Source organism: Piliocolobus tephrosceles, chromosome 3 (genome assembly GCF_002776525.5).
Source record: "Piliocolobus tephrosceles isolate RC106 chromosome 3, ASM277652v3, whole genome shotgun sequence".
NCBI lineage: Eukaryota > Metazoa > Chordata > Mammalia > Primates > Cercopithecidae > Piliocolobus > Piliocolobus tephrosceles.
Window position 1 is genome coordinate 20,847,477 of NC_045436.1, and position 20,146 is coordinate 20,867,622.

General features: G+C 43.4%; 1 protein-coding gene across 5 annotated transcripts in view; it reads right to left on the reverse strand.

Moving 5' to 3' along the window:
- The window catches only part of PALLD (palladin, cytoskeletal associated protein), a 434,025-nt gene that overhangs the window by 79,820 nt on the left and 334,059 nt on the right, over positions 1–20,146 (reverse strand). Inside the window, exon 1 of one of the 5 annotated variants that reach the window (XM_023228770.3) lies at positions 16,363–16,533. The exons of the other annotated variants lie outside the window; for them this stretch is intronic. The gene's annotated coding sequence lies outside the window, so the exon portion shown is untranslated. Of the gene's footprint in view, positions 1–16,362; positions 16,534–20,146 lie in introns of those variants that run through there. 5 annotated transcript variants of the gene reach the window in all.

Consider the following 20,146-nt stretch of genomic DNA (forward strand, 5'->3'; position numbering starts at 1 on the left):
GGGGGGGGGGGGGGGGGGGGGGGGGGGGGGGGGGGGGGGGGGGGGGTAGGGTTGCCGGAGGCGGCTTACTCAGTCCTCAGTCACCACCTGAGGGCCACTCTCCAGGAACTTAGCCGCCCTGGGTTTAGTTTTCTTAGAGTTATCAATGAGTAGATTAGGCTAAATTCTGGCTCTAAAATTGAGTAACTATTACAGGGAAGTGAAAAATAATTCTGAATAACACTGATTGGGAAATAGAGTGTCAGAATTAGTTCTACAGCTAATTAGTTCTCTCTTCATATGGCTGGGACTTAGTTTCTTCCTTTTTTTTTTTTTTTAACAGAAGGAATATTCATTGTGAGAAATTAAAGTATCAGAAAGTATAAGCATAAAAGAGTATAACTGGATTGTTTGTAATACAAAGGATAAGTGCTTGAGGTGATGGACACCCCATTTACCCTGATGTGATTATAACGCATTGCGCATGTCCATATCCAAATAGCTCATGTACCCATACAACCCTACTATGTACCCACAAAAATTAAAGATAAAATATTAATTAAAAAATAAAGTGAAAGTAGTACGATAATAAAGTAAATGTAAAGAATTTCCCCCATAACCGCCAATCCTCATACAATTCCACTCCACGGGGCAAAACACCAATAATATTTTGGTGCTATCTTTCCAGAACCTTTACTATACAAATATAAATACTTATAACACCCATATGTTTACATGTTTGGGTTTTTGTTCACAGAAGTTGGATCAAGCATAAGCACATTCTCCCTCAGTGATCTTTTATCTTTCAACGACATGCCATGGGTATCCTTCCATGTTGGTACATGAAGATTTACTTCATGCTTTTGAATGGCCTCATGGTATTCCAAAGTACAAACCATTCTTTATTAATGATAGACATGCTCTCTTCAAGTACTCATTAGTGCAAATAGTGTAGCAATAAAGATTCCTGTACAACTCACTTGTACTGTATACTTGTTTCGTGTTTTCTGTGGGAAACATGTCTAGAAATGAGATTATTGGGTCAAAGGATATGTGAATTTGACATTTTAATGGGTATAAATTGCCCTCAAAACAGTTCTTAGGACTTTATCTGGAAACAGAGGAAAGAGTAGATGATCTTTTTCTTTATTCACCTGAGCTTCCAATTCAATTAAGAAGCCTTAAAAGCTGGAATGGAAGATGGGAGCAGCTTGGAACTCCAGTCCCCTTTCAACCAGTCCACTAATTTCAAGCCTTTTCTTTTTTAGCAAGTATCAAAACTCTGTTTTGCTTTGGTCTTAACATTGTCAAATTAACATTTTTTCATGCATGGTAATATTGCTAACCATAAATGAATTGCTTATTTCTAGTAGTGGGTAAGAAATGGATGTCCTGGTACCTGCTGGATGCCATGGACATGTATCCAGTGATGGTGATGCTGACACCACCGGTGTGGGCACCATACCTACACTTTGAGAGCCTCAGCTTTTCAGAAAGCCCTTTAATTCTTTGGAATAAGCCTGTAGTTAGAGGACTCCTATCTTCCTCTGGGTAGACTGTGATTTACATGTATTTGAATGGTAATCAGTCACCTTAATTAATATAGCTTTTCTGTTACATCTCACTGCCATGACATGCAGGCTCTTTAACAGGTCACCTGTAAAGAGGAAACTGCAAAATTCCACATGGGCTTCCTGGAGTTACCTCTTACAGACCATACCTATACTCCCTCGCATAACGGGTGTTTAAAATTCATTTAAGGCAACTGCAAATAATTCCGTGCCTTGCTCATCTTTTAAAGGGAACTCTTTGTTGACCAGATGTTTATTAGCGTTGAAATTGATTCCTTATATATTATTTAAGGTGTTAGATTAACATTAATCACCAAGTATCTATAGCTGCTTAAACTACCCATATCAAACGGACATATTTAACTCTCAGTTATCCAAGTTATAAAAGGAAACATGAGAAAACTTGAGACTTCTCCTTGACTGAATGTAGTGGATCTGTATAACACTTCCAATCTACTTTCTGTTCTAGATCTTTTACGTAAGAATGAAAATAGTAAAGAGTGCAGTGGGTGTAGGGTTGAGCAAATGGACAACTTAATATTTGTAAACGCATGGTTGAATGCCTATTAGAGAAGAGGACTTGGTAATGAAATGACATTCAGTAAGGGACAGAAGAGTAGGAAAAAGAGGTATCCTAGAACAGCTACTTGCTATCTCAGATTATTGCAAGAGGAAGCCTCACTGATTGAGACCACATTAATTTGAAATCTGTGATACCTCTGAGATTTTCACTAACAACTGAGAAGGAGGCTTGTCAAATAAATCAGTGGTATAACAATTGGCAAAAGTGCTGCTTAAGGCAAACAACTTTCAAGCCCTTGAAAAGCATTCGTTACCTTACTATTTAAAACTGTGGCTTTACTTCCTACCAGTACTTTCTTAGTCTTGACTAGCTGAGTTCTTTGTATGAATAAATCTTCCTTTTTACAAAATGTTTTATGATTTAGGAGTCTCATAAACTCTAACAACCTGTCACGTGAGTACAGTGGTCCCTCGGTATTTGAGGGGGACTGGTTCCAGGAACCCCTTGGATACCAAAATCCACAGATGCTCAAGTCCCTGATTTAAAAAAAAGTCCTACCGTTTGCACATAACCTACATACATCCTCCTGTATACTTTAAATCATCTCTAGATTACTTATAATACCTAATATAATGTAAAGGCTATATAAATAGCTGTCATGCTGTATTGCTTTTTTACTTGTATTATTTCTACTGTTGTATTATTGTTTTTGTTTTTCCAAATATTTTTGATCTATGGTTGGTTAAATCCATGAATGTGGAACCCAGGGATCCAGAGGGCCGACTATTATCTAAGACAGAAGATGCTATTGGAAAAGAAGAAAGGTGTTAGTAAGGGTCTGAAAATTCTTTAAAGGATCTAGAATGATTTCTTCAATGATCTAGATTTTTCCAATGACAGGTAGGAAATACTTTGATCAATTTATGACTGTATCCCTTGATAGAAAGCACATTTTTCATGTTTTCCATGGCACTTTGGGTGTGGCAAGCAAGGCCTTCCACAGCTGGTAGAGCCTCCCTCACCTCCTTCACTCCGGTGCCTCTCCAGCCACACCAGTCATCTGCCATCCTCCAGACACAAACCCCACCCCCTCCAGCTTCTCTACCCAGCTTCAGCCTTCTATCAAACTCTCCACTCTCAGGTCTTGGTCCTCTCCTGAAACTTCTCCTTACTCCCCCAGGCAGAGCTGGTCAGTCCCTCCTCCGAGGACACTGAATCTGTTTCACCCACAGAACTAATCAATTCATTTTGCATCCGGGCCCCTCCCTTCCAAGCCTAACCCATGATGGCCTGGTCAGTGTCCTACTTACTCAGCAGAATGCTGAGCACAGAACAAACTCAGTACATGTTTGCTGAATAAATGATACTGGATGTGTTTGCTAGCTTTTTAAAGCATTTGGAAAGACTTTCAAGTATGTCTTAATAACTTTTTAATATTTGGAGTTCATCCTTTATTAGGAAGTTGGCAGGGAAGATATGCTGTGGGATGCCATAGTCCAGTTTCCTGTTGCACAACTTTTTTTCACCTCATATATTCTAATAAATCTCAGATAAAATTAGAATACCACAGAAATCACAGGGTCTTGCGCTGATGGCAGTTTTTGAGGAGCGACTGGGACTTGGAGAGAGAAAAGTTGAGTGTTAGAAAAGCTCTGAGCTGCTCAACCATTCTGAAATCCACAAATTCTTGAAATTCTCAAGGCTTGTGGGGTTCCCCACTTCTCTCTGTGTGTAGATGTGTATTAACAAGGATAAACAATGATCTCACAGGACTGTTGAGAATTGATACAGAATGTAGATAAAATGCTTTGTAAATAACCAGCATCACTGAATATGTATCAACTAAATGGGTAAAGCAGTTCACTTGGACTTGGGTAGAAAAAGGCCAGTCAAGTGTAGTCTTTACTTCTAGGCACACTCGATCATGGTTTTTAATTTTTTACAGGTTATAGTTTTCTAGAAAAATTGCACCCAAATAAAAACAAACAAAAAACAAACTGTCAAAGCTCTTTGATTTGCACAGCCAGATAGATGACTCTCCTCCTAAGCAGAGATTCACAGTAGACAGACAACCTAACAGCATCCTTGTTAACGCGTGAGGGAAGGACATCCACATCTTCCTCCTCTCGTTTGCTAAAATTCAAGGTTACCGACTCCTTTTCACCTTCGCTAAAGTTCTTACTAGATGTGCTATAAAGCTGTAATTACTCTTGAGGCACCCATGAATAAGAGAGGTGCCCATGCTTTGGCGAGGTGTGGTTAATTTGGCAGGGAAGTTCAATTTCCGTAACATTGTTTCCATCCCAGGAAATGTCTCAGGTGGCTTGGTATGGGTGAGCTGCTGCCAGGTTTTCGGGCATGGGCTTGCCACCCTTGGCTGACATCATTTGACTGGATTCTTTACTCTGCTTGCCCCACAGAAGCCTTTGCATTCAAGTAGTCTCCATTTTCTCAAACACCCCATGCGATCACCATCATGTCTATGTCTCCAAAAAGCCTAACATGGAAAGCCTCTAGTGCATGTGTGGACTCTCCTTGCCTATGAAAAATAGCAAGAGCATTTACTACTATGCAAATCAAAACCACAATGGGAAAACTTTGATTGTAGCATCGTTATTACCTGGGATAATGGGCTACAACTATGACTGCAGCATTATATCAACAGAATTCTTATACTACATATGTGCTACACTGAGTTTGTTTATCCTGATGCCCAAGAACTCTCTGAAATCATTAAATGTCAAATGTAAATTTAAAATACTCTTTTTTAACTAGGTAAACTTTCCTAACGAGCTAAACGAAGAAGATAAGCTGCTGACCAGGTGGAACCTGTGATTTTGCAAGCCAAACTTTCTTCTGTTCCCCTGGTCTAGAGGTTGTACCAATTCATTAATCATCCCATGTTTCCCAAATTAGAGTATATCCAGTGGGTATTATCTCCTGAAATATAAATTAGCATAAACATTTCCAAGAAGTTTGCAGGGAAGTCTTTTATGTTCTGTGGCCCAATAATGGCAAACCTTCCTGCATTTAGAATTCCTTTCTGACAAAACCACAGTAATTATGCTTAAAAGCTGGTTAGGTTAGGTGGCACTACGTATTTCCCTGGCCTTCGTATACTATGACATATACACAGCTACACATTTGTGGGACCCCCATCTATCATCATTTTTTGGGTAATGAGTACTTGGGATTTTTGAGAAGCTTTTATTTCTAATATAGTTTTACTGATTATGCAACAGGCTTATAATTTGAACTAGAATGTGGCACTTACTGATGTCTGAGATTCATCTTTTTGTTTCTCCAAAACCAGGGAATCATATGCCATAAAATCATCAACTTAAATGTTTTAACCAAATACTCCAAGAGCGCATGGAGAGAAGATGGAGCAGACAGAGAGAGAACTGGATGGGAATGCCTTTTAAGTACCTCCTTACATGGCAGGGACAGCAAGGCCGACAAGAAAGTAGCACTTCTCTCCTCTAGTCTTTTTAAGACAAGACTCAAGGCAATGTAGGTTGTCTGGGGAAAGGCCGCTGGCTGTGGATGGCCTGAATGAGAGCTACCAGCCCATCAAAAGATAGACTTGGAGTGACAGCCATTTTCTCAGCCAGTTCAGAAAATAAAAGAAAGTATCACAAAGCAAGAGGCCTGCAAGTCCCAGACACATTTCGACACTTGAGTCCATCATTAACTCATGATATCTACATCAGGATGCAGATTTCTGGATGGCCACGGAAAACACCAGGTGTCTGTTAAGTTTGCCAGAAGATGACCCATATGTTCAGTCAGATCCTGTGGTTTCCTAAGAGTTTCACCTTTAATCAGCCTGCTGTGAGCTGGAATGTCATGTTTTCCCGGTTTGTAATTTCAATTGAATGCCCATCACCAGTAAATGTGAAGTCGTTTTTCTTTTTTTAACCTTGAAGAATGTAGCAGAAGGGAGGCTTATCTGAAACCAAACCTAAAAGCACGGTGAATGAAAGGAGGAGCAGATTACCTCAAGGTGAGAAGAAAATCCAAAAGCCACATATAAAGAGGGAAGTCAGACCCAGGATTCAGAGCCCAGCAACTGCACAGCCAAGCTGTGTGGCAAGATATTCAGTCTCTATCACATTCCCTGCTAACTCTTCAAATGACAGTGTTAACAGTGGAGGTGGATTGCTCTGTAAATGCTACATGCTTGCTTTATTTTTCACATAATAAACCAACAATTGTTGGACTACATAGGATAGGAAATCTTTCACCATCAGAGTAATTCTGAAATATATCCTAGAGATTTCAGTAGACTGCGATGGTGACAGGAAACAACGGGAGCCAAATGACATTGGGCAAACATTCAGGAGTCCAAGGTGATTATTCTTTCATTTTCAGATTTGCGTTTAACTTAGTAAGTAGACAAAAATCAAAACAAACACATAGGAAAACTGAGCTCCAAGCAGAGTTGTAGAGGCTACACGGAGCTTACCCAGGAGCTCAGACATTACAGAGCCACAGAAGGAGCAGACAGAGAGCGGTCAGATGGTGCCTAGAACACAGCGACTGTCACTCCGTGGCTGAAGTGTCTACTCAACACCACCGCTGTATTTTCTCCTCAACTGCCAGCCCAGGGCAGCTGGCCAAGTTGTAGAAACTGCCACTGTGTGGTTCCCTCAGTAACCCAACCACACTTTTCCATTGGAATTGCTTTCCCAAATAAACTGGTCTTCAGGATTTTAAGCATTTACCCTTAAAAACTTTCCTCCTAAACATGTAGTCAGTGTTCTCAATGAGACTTTGCCAGATTTGCCATCTGTGCTTAAGCTTTTGGAAAATTCTGCAGTTGCCCTTGCTGCACATTTTCAAGTGGTAACATCACTCCGCATCTCAAAGGATGCTTGCTGTGCTGAAAAGAAAAACACAGTTGGCCTCAGGAGATCCAGGTCCAACAACTCACCTTGGGAAAGTCCCAACCTTTTTACATGTTATTTCTTAAAAATTTGTATAGTGGGGCACGGTGGCTCACACCTGTAATCTCAACACTTTGGGAGGCTGAGGCGGGAGGATCATGAGGTCAGGAGTTCGAGACCAGCCTGACCAACATGGTGAAACCCCATCTCTACTAAAAATACAAAAATTAGCCAGGTGTGGTGACACACACCTGTAATCCCAGCTACTCGAGTCTGAGGCAGAAGAATTGCTTGAACCTGGGAGGCAGAGGTTGCAGTGAGCCAAGATTATGCCATTGCACTCCAGCCTGGGTGACAGAGCGAAACTTGGTCTCAAAAAAAAAAAAAAAGAAAAAGAAAAAAAAAATCTGTATAGTGGAGGTGAGGATATCTACCCTACCCAACTCCCCTACTGAACAGCAGCAAATGTCCTGGTATTTTTAAATGAATGGAACTTGACCCTCCCATACAGCACTGCCTTTCACATATCTCGACCTTGATATGTTTTCATGAATCTAAATTTAGGCTTTAAAAAGTCTCTCAACATAAAATCCTTCCAAATAAGTTTTTTAAGTGAGTTGTCAGACTATGTTGTTCATTTATACCCTGAGTCAAAGAAGTTGATCTGGGTAAAGGTCTGGCAGCTTCACACCTCTGGTCGTTTCACTAGGCATCCACCACGCTGCTGAGTAGCTCTGGAAAAGCGGGAGATGAACTCATATTACAATGGTATACTTTTCCACGTTTGCAAACTGACAACTCGTGGTGGTTGTGTATGAAGAAGAGCCAAGGAATCATGAACTTGGACAGCTGCCTTCTTAGCCCTAGCTGATTTTTTCTGCCCTTCAAAGATATTTGCAAGTTCTTGTATATCACTCTCTCTTGCAAATAAAAGCTTCTCCCTGGAGAGGCGAGCTCCTTATCGCTTGTTCCTGGGTATCTTACAGTCACTTGCCAGGACAGATTTATAGTTGCTGGTGTGGACAGTATGTACTCAAACGTTCTCTGTTACATAACAAAATGGTGCAATGTGAGAGAAGTATGGAATACATTTGGATTCATTTTGTCTCTTAATAGAGCCAAAAATAGATTTTTTAAAAAATCTACATCTTCCACACAAATACATCCATTTATAGTTATGAAGATAAATGGAAAATGAGGCTTCACCAAGAAAAACCACAAGTTTTTCTAACTCCAGTTTTGAATAAATCTATTTGTGGTTTTACTGGAATATGCTTTATTTACTTCAATATTCTGTCCCTGGGCAGATTTTGCAAATAGCAGAGCCTAGTCAAACGACAGGATCTTTAATCAACCTTGAAACACCGAGAGCCCAGTTTTCTCATTTTATGCTCTCTTTGTGGGCAAAGTCATCCTCTCCCAAGGCTTTAATTACCATCTATGGTGATAATTCCCAAATCATGGTCTCCCACTCAGATCTCCTCCCAGAATGGCAGCCTAGGTATATAATTGTGTCCTGGACATCTCCACTTGGAATGTCCAAAACTAAACTCTCCTTACCTCTGTAAACGGTGGCTCTATCTACCCAGGGTCTGGTAGAGCCCTGGGAGTAACCTCTGATGTATCCCCCTCCCATTCCACCAACACCATGTGCAGTCAATTCCCTCTCCTAACTAGCCTTGGAATCCACCTGCTTCATCAGTTCCTTTGCCACTCACTCAGCTGAGATCACCAATATTTATTTCCCGTGGTATTCTAACCGCAAATGGTTTTCACATTTCGCACTGACTACCTACCGAGCGCCCACAACTGTGTGCCAGCCAAGAAGGAGACATGAAACAGATGTAGAAGGCTTCTTCACCGCCCCCAACAGGGGCACCATATGATGGGAATGAGGCTTGACTTAGGTGGTCCTCATTCAATATTACAAAAGAGTATACAATTAAGAATTTTTAGGCCAGGCACAGTGGCTCACGCCTGTAATCCCAGCACTTTGGGAGGCCAAGGTGGGCAGATCACGAGGCCAGGAGATCGAGACCATCCTGGCTAACACGGTGAAACCCCATCTCTGCTAAAAATACAAAAAATTAGCTGGGCGTGGTGGCAGGCGCCTGTAGTCCCAGCTACTCGGGAGGCTGAGGCAGGAGAATGGCGTGAACCCGGGAGGCGGAGCTTGCAGTAAGCCAAGATCGCGCCACTGCACCCCAGCCCGGGTGACAGAGCAAGACTCCGTCTCAACAAAAAAAAAAAAAAATTTTTTTTTTTTTAGCCAGTCGCAGTGGCTCACGCCTATAATGCCAGCACTTTGGGAGGCTGAGGAGGGCAGATCACTTGAGCTCAAGAGTTCAAGATCAGCCTGAGCAACATGGCAAGACCTCATCTTTACTAAAAATACAAAAAATTAGCCAGGCATGGTGGTGCATGCCTGCAGTCCCAGCTGTTTGGGAGGCTGAGGTGGGAGGATTGCTCGAGCCCAGGAAGTCAGGGCTGCAGCGAGCCATGATCATGCCACTGCACTCCAGCCTGGGTGAAGGTAGTGAGTCCCTCTCTCAAAAATAAATGAATAAATAAATAAATCTTTCTTAGTCTAAAACTTAATCCCTTATGGGAATGAGATTAACTCAGTGAAGTAATTAACAGTAATTGCTGTTTTGGGAACTGTGAACATCAGAGCATTTCAGAGAAGGGAGAGAACAATGTGACAATTAGGACGAAAAGTTTAAATGAAATTTCTGGACAAGTGTGTAGTTTTCCTATCACAGTCACTCAACAAGCATTAAACATACACGTAGTCAGTGCAGGACTCTGCTCCAAGTAAATGACACAGCAAAAAAAGGAGTTAGAAGATAATCTCTCTCCTCAAGAAGTGAACTAGAGAATTCTGATCTACAATATACTGTGGAAGGACGTTAAGAGTCAGAATTTGACCATGGGCAGATCCTGAGGGTACACTTCACCAGCTAACTTCAGGCTGCCTTTCTGCCAGGTGACTGTTTCACATGTCTCTCCTCAAACTGCACCCCCCGCCCCGCACTCCCTCCCCGACCCTCGCTCCCCATTTCACTGAGAAAACTGAAGAAACAGAACTTCCACGAGCTTCCATCACTCCTTCTACCCAGCCCTCATCTGTACCCCCAGATTCCGCCTGTTTTCTGGCGATACAGGAGAATCAGCTCTGCGCTCTTGGCTAAGGTCAAGCCCTCTGCTTGTGCACCAAATCCCAGCCACTCTAGGACATCCCTCCAGCAACTGTCCTTATCTTTCCTGACCATGGGATAGAAAAGGTCAAGCCCTTCACCAATCATTCTTGGATACCTCCCCAGTCACTTGCTGCAGTAGAAGCAGTGACTGATGAGGGTGACATGTACTCAACATTTGGTGTTAAACATAAAATGGGTTGCTGCGAGAAACAATAGTGCATGTACTCCTGGACTGATTTTGTTGACTCACAGCCACCCTTCAGCCCGTATTCTCTATTTCCCTGAATCGCGACCCCAACCTGGCATTCCTCATGCTCCCTAGATCTATTTTTCCGCATAGCACATAACTCCATCTGAGGCACTAGCTGTTTAGTTTGTTTTGCTTATGGTTTGTCTCTTTCCACTGGCATATAAGCTCCACGAGGGCAAGGATTTCGGCATATTTGTCCATTTCATTCACTGCTTTACTCCCAGAGTCTAACGCAGAGCCTGGGCCACAAGACTTGCTCCAAAAATATTTGTTGAATTAATGAGGTCCCAGACTTGCCATTTCTGATCTGTGTGATCTTGACAAATTATTCTCTTAATATCTCACTTTCATCATTTTTAAGATGGGAGTGCTGACAGTACTCACTACGTGGGATTGTGGTGAGGATTTAATGACATAAAATGTGTTCAACATTTTAGCACATTTTCTGGTTTGAAGTACTCAACAAACAGTATCTATTCTATGATTAATTCGAATTTTATATCCATTAGCATCCAGGTTTACCTTGAGTCTATTCAGTTACTGATAGGTGCTGGTTTGGGCATTCAGTAGACTGGCATGAAAAAGAAAAATAAGATGTCTACATATGTGCTTTCCTTCTATTACTGAAGACTATTTAAAATCTAACCTTCACTTAAAAAATACTGAACATACAACTAAGTAACGTTAATGTCTAGGTCTAGGTTACTAGGTTCTCAGCAAAAATGATGTTTAGTAAGGAAATGATGTCAGTCAGCCTGTAGCTCATATTGATAAGCCATCCAGAATTGGTCCCATAGGTGATGACATCTAGACCTCACTTCTTCCGCTACCTGTGCCTCTTCCTCCTCTTCTCTTTCCTCTCTGTTGCCACAAAGCCAGCTACTGCCAGGATCCCCCCTCCCCATCGCTCTGCAGTCCAGGGTGGGGTCTCTGTTAGCATAAGGAAGTATCAAAGGAAATGTTATCTCTATGTACCTTTATTTTCCCTCCAGGGCTTAAATGGAAAAAGAGAGAAGGTGGAGTCCCTTTTGCCATTGTAACTGGAACTAAAAACCTTAAAAAACTGAAGTTGGAGCTCTGAGTGCATTTTCCCACAAAAACCACGTTATATATAGTGGCTTGGTTCTATGGTACTATTAATAAGACAGAATACTTTAGCTATGATTTCTGGGCTGGCCTGGGAAACTAACCACTAAATGTGACATAGTTTCAGTGAAAAAGCGTGTTCAGGGTTCCCAGCAGTGAGTTTTTATAAACTCACAATCAGAACACAACCCATCTAAAAGCTGAGGGCCACCTACTTCACAGTAGGTTTGACAGCCTCGCAAAGGCATCCGAATGTCATAGATGGTAACACCAAGCTTAAGAGTCTCCTGCGTGGCGCTCCAGCAGTACTTCATTTGTTTGCCTGATCCTGGTTCTCTAATGTGGCGGGCCTACCTCACACCATTTTGTGAGAACTGAAGCACCCGGTCATTACTATTCAACAAAGTCATTATTATTCAACAAAGGTTAGCTCTCTTCTCTCCCCTTCACTGGTGAAATTTCAGTGTCTGTACCTTTTACTTGGTTTCGTAAGAATCTTATGAATTTTTCTTATGAATCTATTTTTAACACTTCTATATGAAAAAAAAAATACAAAGCTTTTGCCAGTAGAAACCAGAAAACGGTTATTGCTCATTTCTTCTGGCTGACACACCTTGTCTGCAAATGGCAGCTTCTCCCACAGCAGGAAATCTTTTCCATCAAATAAGCCATTACGCCTTCCAACAGTCTCTGCCAAACTGAAAATCACCATCTTGACTTACCATAGCGGCGGAGCGTTGGCAGTTGGGCTAACGTGCATTGAGCACGGAGACTGGGCACTGACATTAGCTAACCATCCCACATTTCCAACTTGTTTCCTCGGAGTCATTATCCAAAATACACAAGGAAGAGAGGCTCACCTAACTGGAATAGCTTATGTTACCAATTACGGTCAACTCTAAAGCACATAACCAGTAAGGCAGCTAAGATTGACTGTGCAGGAAGAAATCTATGCCCTAAGTAGCCCATGGAGTTGGGCAGAGAACTGTATCTGCCACCAGTTTCAAAATGCTCTTTCTCCTTCCCTGACACCTCAGGCTCTCCTTATTTCATTTTATCTCCATGTCTTTTCTATAAGAATGGGCCACTGTTTTCTATTCATTAAAAGTCTTCAAGCCAGGCACAGTGGCCCATGCCTGTAATCCCAGCTACTCGGGAGGCTGAGGCACGAGAATCGCTTGCACTTGGGAGGCAGAAGCTGCAGTGAGCCAAGATCACGCCACTGCACTCCAGCCTGGGTGACAGAGCGAGACTATGTCTCAAAAAAACAACAAAACAAAAGACTCTTTGGATGAAACATTTCTCATCTACCATCTCTAATTCTTTATCCTCTCTTAAAATTTGATAACAGAGCTTCCCTGTTTTCTTAAAAAAAAAAAAAAAAATCCCTCAAATTAGTGCAATCTCAGAGATCTAGGGCTAAAAACCTGGGAGACAGAACTAAGAAGAAATGAGTGTCTCAGTTTCCTCTCTGTATGGCCCTGGAACAAATCTTCACCTTCTCTGCATCTTTCTCTTAAATCTGCTCGAGTTCCAATTCTTGTATTGTGTCTCAAAAGAACATCGCTGGAATGAGTCAATATGTATATAGTACCAGGAGCACTTTCAAAGAACACTTTAGTGCTCTTTTAATGTATTATTTTTAAAAAGTATATGGTTAGTATCTACTTTCCCCATTTACTTGAAGAAGATTATCTGGCAAGATACTGAAAGGGAGGCAATTTTTGAAGCATAGTGAATTGTGATTACTCAGTGTTTATCTGGATCTCCTGAAATAAGTGCTGAAAAAGTACCATACGTTTTGATACAAAGTTGTTTAAGTGGAAAATATACACAAAAGAAAATGTTGAATACATCTTTTTATAGTTCCCAATGATTGTGAAAGAAATCTGGAAAAGGGGGAAATCAACAATCGTTTGGACAATTAAGAACTGTTGGAACACGCTAATAATTTCCCCTTGAAATAATGACTTTAGCACCTTGAGCAGTATGGACTCCATGAACATTGCCAGGAAATGCTTTATGTTTCAGGAATAATTAGTTGCTTCAAATTTAACAGAGTCAAAGGTTTACTGTAACCTAGGGAAAATAATATTTTGGAAAAATGCAACTACCCTCAAAGGTAGTCTAAATAATATAGTTCATGAGCAAAGTTTTAAAGGCTTAATAGAGTAAAATTCTGAAGATCAAGTACAATGCAAGGTGGTGACATTTAATTTTTGTTTGTTTGTTTTTGTTTGTTTTGAGATGGAGTCTCGCTCTGACACCCAGGCTGGAGTGCAGTGGCGTAATCTTAGTTCACCACAACCTCCACCTGCTGGGCTCAAGTGATTCTCCTGCTTCAGCCTCCTGAGTAGCTGGGATTATAGGCACACACCACCGTGCCTGGCTAATTTTTTGTATTTTTAGTGGAGACGAGGTTTCACCATGTTGGTCAGGCTGGTCTTGAACTCCTAACCTCGTGATCCGCCCATCTCGGCCTCCCAAAGTGCTGGGATTACAGGTGTGAGCCACCACGCCCAGCCTATTGTTACCTTTAAAAGTATTAAAAGTCAACTAAAAACTATCTAGAGCTCATAAGGATCTACTGAAGCAATACCAAGGCTGCTATGAGTAGGACATCTGTTTATTGTTTACTAAGTCAATGGTCCTCACCTGGGACAGGCTGGGCCTGTAGTTATTACACTATTTAAAGCAGGTGAGCTACCACGCCATCCCAGCTATCAGAATTTCATGATTCATGAATTCCAACAATCACAATAAAAATAAAGCTACATTATTTCCAACCATCCCCCATGCTCCTCACATAGGGCACCAAGTTTTCACATAGCCAGAGATGGTTTGGATGTTGGCATATTTTGCTACTTGCTGTACATGCCCAGTTTCTTAATAGATGCGGTCACTGGGAAACCAACCCCACTCCTTTTTCTAAAACAAAGTACAAGAATCAGTAAAATAAATAAATAAATAAATAAATAAGTAAAGCTTAGGGATTGGGGAAAAACCGTTTATTATCTAGCTCTTGTCTATCTCATATGTTTATGGTTCAAGGATGTGCTATTAACTGCCTCTCTCAAGTTATAAATCTTACATTCACACTAAGGCACAGGGGTACATTAGCTTCAAACTATCTCCTATATCCATTGACCTAAACAGACATGGGGAAAATCAAATTAACTCAAACCTCTTATCTAAATCAAAGTCTGCCAAGTCCTAAGGGGGAAAAAAATTGTTTCGGGGGGATGTAAAAAAAAAAAAAAAAAAAAAAAAAAAAAAAAAAAAAAAAAAAAAAAAGCAAGAAAGATGCTATCTTTGTATTGTGAGCTCTAGAAGCAATCCAAACCCAGATCCCTGGCCAGTTCTCTGGCTATCTTTTCCTTAAGTAGTGGGAGTGAAGCAGACATTCCTGACAGGAGCCTGCATAACACAAATCAAGAAACTATCCTCACAGCCAAGGCTGGTGACACCATTCCTTAACCTGGAGGAGGGGAGCTTTTCAAGGCTTATGAACCAGGATCATATTATTCTATGCCTCTGAAACTTGGGTCCGTCCCTCTGTCCTTTTCGCGTGCTAGTTTCTCTGTGATTACACATCAAAATGTAGATTCAGTCATCTCGGGCTCCTAGAGACTCCCCGGTTGATGAACGCACACCCGTCCTGGAATTTCGCCTGAAGACCAGTAACGGGGCTCGCTGTGCCCGGGCCTGTTCGGGGCGTGCAGCGCAAGACCCGGCTCCGCAGGGTGGGAAAATGCCCGAGCCCAGGGAGACCCGACTGAGACGCCCCCTCTCCTGCCCAGCGCGCCCCCTTCCGTCCCCAGCAAGAGAGCAAAAGTCCCAAGCCTCAATCCGGGCTCAAGCGACCAAACTCCTTTCTGGAGTCTGGACCACTCACCATTCGGGACAGAGCTGCCCCCAAAAGTTAAAATGAGACAAACGCGCGGGAAGCCCCCAGCCCCGGGGCGGGGCCGGCCCAGAGCCCTGCGCTCCAGCTTTGGGAGCGTACCCAGGCCCGGGGAAGGCCAGCCTGGCTGCTCACGGGACCCTCCCTTTTTGGCTCGGCCGTGGCCTGGAACCCACGCGTGGCCGGTGCGCGCTGCCAGCGCTGCAGCTGAGGTGCGAGTTCGGCCCGCGCCCGGCGTGAACAAAGCGGCGGCCACGGCCTGGGACTGCGGGGACTGAGCCGCGGGCTCCACGCCGCCCCCAGGCCCAGAAGAAACACCGACTGCAGGCCGGGCACAGCACCCGGCCAGGGAAACGACCCCCGAGTTACGCGCAAACTTTGTTTGAATGGCGCCCAGGTGGGGCGAACCATCCCAAAGAAAGGAGGATGGACTTGAGAAGGGGAGGGCTCGGCTCAGGTCGGGGGGACCCCTCTGTCCCCACCCCCTCCCAGCCAGCTGCCAGGGAATGATGTCATCGCCCCTCCCGGCCCTCACCCCTGTCTCTGCCAGTCCCGCTTTCTCTGCCCTCCCACCCTAGGTCTGACCCCTCAGTGAGCGTGGCCAAGATTAAGAGAGGGGCGGGGGTGGTGGGTGCGAGGTGTTCAGAGAAAAGTTAGGAGAGCGAGACGGATCGTCCGTGGCAGCAGAGCATCTTCTCCCGCCCCGACCCTGCCAAGATGATGCAAACATTCCTATCTGGAGCTCCGCTTTCAGGGTTCTGCGCTTCCGCGGGCCGGGGGAGGGAGAGGGCTCGGGAAGGGACTCGCCGGGTGGAAAGTGCGCTGACGAGTCTCCTGTCCTACCCGCCCCCACCCTGTTCCGAGCCCTCCGCCCCCGACTCGCGGCCCACCCTGCACGCTGCCCTCCCTTTAATTCACACATTTCCTCCACCAGCCTCGGGGCCGACTCCCCGTGCCTACCTCGGCTCTCCGGCCGCCTCCCGCTGCTGCCCGATTCTGCGTCCGGAGCGAGCGGGAGCTGCAGCGGGCTCCGCGGGCCGGGCGCGGGGCAGGTACCGGGCTTTATACCTCGCCCGCCGGGTGACTCAGGAGGCTCCGAGGCTTCACCGCCGCCCTTCAAAATAAGAGTCCGGCGGCGCGGCGGCCGGGAGAGAGGAGGCGTGGCTCGCAGCTCTCGGACAGGGCCCCCAGGTTAGGGAGGCTTCCCCGCACCCACTCGTAACCTTGTCCCGCCCTTTGCATCTTTCTGGTCGCAGGCCCCTTCCTGGGGCAGCCAAGTTACAAATCGGATTTTCCTGGAACGATCGAGAAGTGCTAATAACGGGAAAGAATGTAACTTTTTTAGGCCCATAGATAATGTTGTCGGCATGTTAGGATGATTCTCCTCCGGTGTTTGTGTTTTTTCCTTTACAGACTAGAGTGTCCAATAAACCCGACTCCAGGGCAGCGTTTTAGGGGAAAGCAATAGAAACTCACGGTAGATTGGAAGCTGCCCTGAAGGAATGGAACCGCGGGGCTGGGGCTGGGCTGGGGCTGGGCTGGGGCTGGGCTGGGCTGGGGCTGGGCTGGGGCTGGGCTGGGCTGGGCTGGGCTGGGGCTGTGGGGAGGGAGAGTCTGAGGACGTATTTTCACGTACAGTGCAAAAATGAGGGTGTGACATTAAATCGAAAAGCACAAATCATCATGCAGGATATTTCTTCTCTAAGGAAGGGGAAGGATAATTTTTAATTTCCATTAATTAGTTTGCTGGCCCTGAGTCACTTGTTTTAACACTCATTTACACAGGAATTTCTGTAGAAGTGTTTTCAAAGAGGAACTGGTCTCATTCGTTCCAGAATTAATATTCTATGCAAAATGTGTGACAGATTGTGGGCTTAGCCTTAAATCCAGATCACCAACTTTTCTTTCACCAGATCAGCTAAGGACACCCCGGCTCTGTGTATAATCCTCTGGTAGCTGGTTTGGCACACCATGTCACAACAATTTCCGTCCTCTTTCTGCTTCCAGCCTGTGCTCCTTGGCCACTGGGACCAAATCTTTCACACACAATAAGTTGTCAACAAAATGAATGCATGAATGAGTGAATGAATGGTAATATCTACCATTTACTGAACCTACTGTTGTGCCAGGCTGTTTCAGTAACGTGGTCACTCGGTAACTGCCAATAAATGCCAACTAGTTTTGAATAGCCAGTAGACCACTTGTTTAAAGGGTTTAGTACTGTAACTATATGCTGCCTTCATTACTGATATCTAACACCAGCATTGCTAGGTTCACTGTCTTCAGCCGGGTAGTCTATTCCTCTCTCAGAAATATCTTTATTGACTTTTAAATGAATAATGATGTTTGTAAAATATTAATAAACCAAATATTGCTCTTTAAGCAATAAATCAAAATTGAATGTCCCTGTGATTTTACTCCCAGAGATAAATTGTTAGCTGCCTAACGGATAGGCCTCCAGGCTTTTGTATGTGTATTTAAACACACACTTAAAATAGCTTAGATCATTGTTTCCATACAATTTTGTGACTTTTTTTTTTTTTTTTTTTGAGACAGGGTCTCACTCTGTTGCCCAGGCTGAAGTGCAGTGGTGCAATCATGGATCACTGCAGTTTTGACCTCCCAGGCTCAAGTGATCCTCCCACCTCAGCCTCCTGAGTAACTAGGGCTGCAGGCACGTGCCATCATACCCAGCTAATTTAAAACATTTTTTTTCTCTTCAAGACAAGGTCTTGCTATGTTGCCCAGGCTGGTCTCAAACTCCTGATCTCAAGTGATCCTCCCGCCTCGGCCTCCCAGATGTGGCCACCGCACCCAGTCTATACTTTTTTTTTTTTTTTTTTGAGACAAATTCTCTGTCACCCAGGCTGGAGTGCAGTGGCATGATCTCAGTTCACTGCAACCTCCGCCTCCTGGGTTCAAGCGATTCTCCTGCCTCGCCTCCCAAGTAGCTGGGACTACAGGTGCCTGCCACCACACCCAGCTAATTTTTGTATTTTTCGTAGAGACGGGGTTTCACCATGTTGGCCAAGCTGGTCTTGAACTCCTGACCTCAAGTGATCCACCTGCCTTGGCCTCCCAAAGTGCTGGGATTATAGGTGTGACCCACTGTGCCTGGCCTATAACCTTTTTTTTTTTTTTTTTTTAACCTAACAATATACTGACCATAGTCATCTTTCTGGGGATAATACAAAGCATTATTATCTCTTCCATTTTTAAGAGGGTGATAGACCAACAATTCATTGTCCTGGGATAAAAGCTTTAAAGAGTGAGAACGACTTTGTCTATTCTAATATTTCTAATAGTAGTTCCCTGTTTAGCTTCACCTTCCTTTGAATTCTCAGCTTGTTTACTCCCATGTCAAATGGCCCTTAGAGGTGCAGCAATGACATCACCCGGTCTGCAGCAGGGTTTTCTTGGGGGCTGTGATGTGACACTGAGTAAAGAGTGCCACCAGACAAGAGTTAGGACGTGTAATCTGTGCCATTAACTGTGGGACTCTGAAGCTTCCTTATTTCCACAATAATGGGATTAGCCTGATGGATTTTTAAGTTATGCTTCTTAAATTTTGTGATTTTATGATTTAGGAGTCCACTCACAACATAAAGCTCAGAAAGAATAAAATAGATGTCTGTTATTATCACCTCTAGTGTTTACCTGCCATAGAAGGGACTATGGGGTAGAACAGACTTGGAGAGTTGACTGTGAGAAAACATACCCACTTCCTTTACTCTGAAGAGGCAGCAAAAGAAGGATGATTCATTAGATCTGTCATCTCTATGTCTGCCTTATTCCAACTACAGGTGCCCAGAAAGATGCATGCACAGGGACCAGTTTTCACTTTTCAGTGCTGAAATCCAGGAAGACTGAAGACACTGATGCAAAACACTGAATATTCTAATGTTTGCAACTTTGAAGTTTTTACACATGAACCGTGGGAGGTGTGGATACATCTTGGCCGTCACTTTGAACAAGCCCCAGAATTGCTAGAACTAGTATCAGTAGAAGCACTGATGAGAATTTCTGCCAAGTTTGAGAAAGAATATTCCATCCTCCTCTGAACACTGAAGATTCTGATCAAGTCTTCTCCCTATATTACTTTTATTTCATTCTTCCCTAACTAAAACTTAACATTCTATGGATTTGAGATAAGATGAAAGGGGCAGAGAACAAACACACAAAGAGCTTTTATTTCATCAGGAGTAACCCCCAGGGAACTCCCTTCAGCTTTGCTGGCTGTATCTGCCAGAGGCTCTGCTTCCGGGCATGCATCTCCGGCTGTACCTTCAGCAGGCTTTGGCTCAGAGCCTATGGCTTCAAACATGCACATTTACTTTGAGATGAAACATTGTGCTCAATTAGCCAAGTATTTGGGGAGGAAAGTGGAAAGGGTGAAAGTAACCCTTCAAATCATTCCTTTTTATATTTTCCTCACAATGAAATAGTGAAACATAGGTGGTTAAAAACTAAAACGCTAAAACGAAAGACATTAAAACCAATAGTATTCACTAAAGAAAGAAGATCTTGGCAGCAAAACCAAATCACAGATCTATCTATTTATCAATCGACTGATTGATCTGTCTAACTACTAACAGGTATTATACACCATCTAGCTCAAAATGCTCAACATAGGTAGTATATAATATTTTATAAAGTAGATACGATTAGCAAATGAAATAAATGTCTTTTTACTGCTACCACAAATCGACGTTGTTCAATCATGCTTTTCTAACTTAAGAATTAA